Raw genomic sequence first — 2,140 nt, forward strand, 5'->3', positions numbered from 1 at the left:
GCTGCGGTGGCCGGGAGCAGCCACTGCACTCCAGTCTGGGTGACAGAGTGAGACTCCAACTCAAAAAAAAAAAAAAAGAAATAGGGACATTCTTAACCTCACTTGACAGATGAAGAAAATGAGACCCACAGAGACAGCTACATGCCCAAGGGGGTGGCCCAGTTTCCTAATCTCCATGTTGTGTGATGAGGCCACAACAATACCCTGGAAAGAATCTAGATACTGTTCTCTCACTGACCTCTGATGGTCTCTGAGAGACTAAAGCTCAGAACAGGTGCAGGTGTCACCATAGTAATGCCCACGTGCATTCTTGGCCTCTGCTTAGGGGGACGTTGTGAGTACAAAGCGTCTCCTAGCAGGACAGGCAAAGAAGTTTAGCAGGTTTCTGTCTTTCATGTGATGACTTGCATACTCTTAGAAACATTCAGAGACAAACAGGAGAAGACATTCATTCAAGCATTGCACAAATGTTTACTGAGCATCTATTATGCCTGACGCAGACAAGATGGTCATGCTTTCTTCCCCATGTGGGTTTACTGTATAGCTAAGGCATTTGTACTCCACTGCTATAATTAACACTATCTTGATAAGTTCCATGCAGAAAAGGAACAGGATGGGTGTACAGCAGGGGCATGTGGGCTGGGCCGGGGTCAGGGACAGCTTCCAAGCTTCTTCTACAGAGTCTGGGCCTGAATTAGGAAGGAGCAGGTAGAGAGGGGCTGCACTGGCCCAGGGTCCTTACTTAACCTGGTTGGACCTCTAGGGCATCTGAACTCGGAACTCCTGCCAGCTGGCATCCCAATTGCCCAAGGAAGAAACAGGGCATCCTCCTGCAGGAAGGTTAGGCTGAATCTCACTGGACAGGGCTACTGACTGAACCAAGCAAAGCCCTTCCTGTACCAAGAAAACACATCCTTCTGGAAGTGACTGAGGCTACATCACACTCTAGGAAAACCTCTCTCCAAAACCCCAGCACGGACCAGTGGGATTATCTGTCCCTGAGTGATGCAGGAAGTATGGCTGTCATGGGAATGCATCTGGTGGTTGGAAATTAGATGGCTGGTCCAGGAAGGCCATGGATGAGATGCCCTTTGATCTCTGCTCTCCAGACCGTGAGGCACCTGAACTGTGAGGAGGTAGGGAGAAAATATAGAGAAAAGAATCGAGGTAGGAAGAAATTGCATGCAGAGGATCAGAAGAAAAGAGAAAGGCTGGCCAGATGTGGTGTCTCAGGCCTGTAATCCCAGCACTTCGGGAGACTGAGGTGAGAGGGTGAGAGGACTGCTTGAGCCCAGGAGTTTGAGACCAGTCTGGGCAACATAGTGAGACCCCAAAGCGAAAAGTGAAAGAAAAAAAAAAAAAAGAACAGGGTCATAGGCAGGAAAGAGCAAGAGGTTTTCTCTGGCAGATCAGGGAAATTGGCAACGGTGAGGCAGGCAGATAGGGAAGTAGCCTGGGCATTTCTAAGTCTTCGTGATGGGTCCAGACAACAGCTCACATCAGTGGGAGCTTTCAGAAGGTTACGCTGCTGTCCCTTCAGCTGACCCAGTGGCTCTGGCTGAAGATCTTAGGATACCCTTGAGGGCATGGAAGGGTCCTCACATGAGGGTTTGGTGTCACATGTCTTGCTAACTTCCTGTGTGACCCTGGGTAGATTCCTTGGCCCTTGTTTTCCAAAGGTCGGGCTAGGTGTCCCTGCCAGTCCTCCCCGTGCCTACAATCTGTGCCTAGACCTAAAGTCAGACGTCCTGCAGGGCCCTGCAACACACACACAATCACAAAGACAGAGCCTATCTTCCTTGAGCTCACAACTCACCCTGGGTGTTGCCTGGTGGTTCCCAGCATGTCCTCTGTCCTCTGTGCACCCTGCACCCAGCTCAGTGCGGAGCCTGCTGGCCTCACTCATAACTGTTGGGGTTTCAGGACTAGATGCCCCATAGGACAGTTGTGATCAGGTGTCTACTCGAAGCCCTTACCCAGGGAGTCGGGATCCCCTGGGGGTATTATGGGCTAGCACACTTCCCTTCCTGGAAAAGTTGTCCAAGGAGAACAATCAGGACCAGAAAAGCCCTTGGGAATGTTTCCGACTCCTGCAGAGGAGGAGTGGGCAGCCCAGGCCCGTGATGCGACTCGCGCAAGG

General features: G+C 51.2%; 1 protein-coding gene across 1 annotated transcript in view; it reads left to right on the forward strand.

Moving 5' to 3' along the window:
* LOC103253083 (sodium/calcium exchanger 3-like) overlaps positions 1-2,140 on the forward strand; it is a 59,703-nt gene that overhangs the window by 56,950 nt on the left and 613 nt on the right. The gene's annotated exons all lie outside the window — the stretch shown is intronic.

This window comes from Carlito syrichta, unplaced genomic scaffold, assembly GCF_000164805.1.
Source record: "Carlito syrichta isolate Samal-C Ts95f unplaced genomic scaffold, Tarsius_syrichta-2.0.1 Scaffold199447, whole genome shotgun sequence".
NCBI classification, from domain to species: domain Eukaryota; kingdom Metazoa; phylum Chordata; class Mammalia; order Primates; family Tarsiidae; genus Carlito; species Carlito syrichta.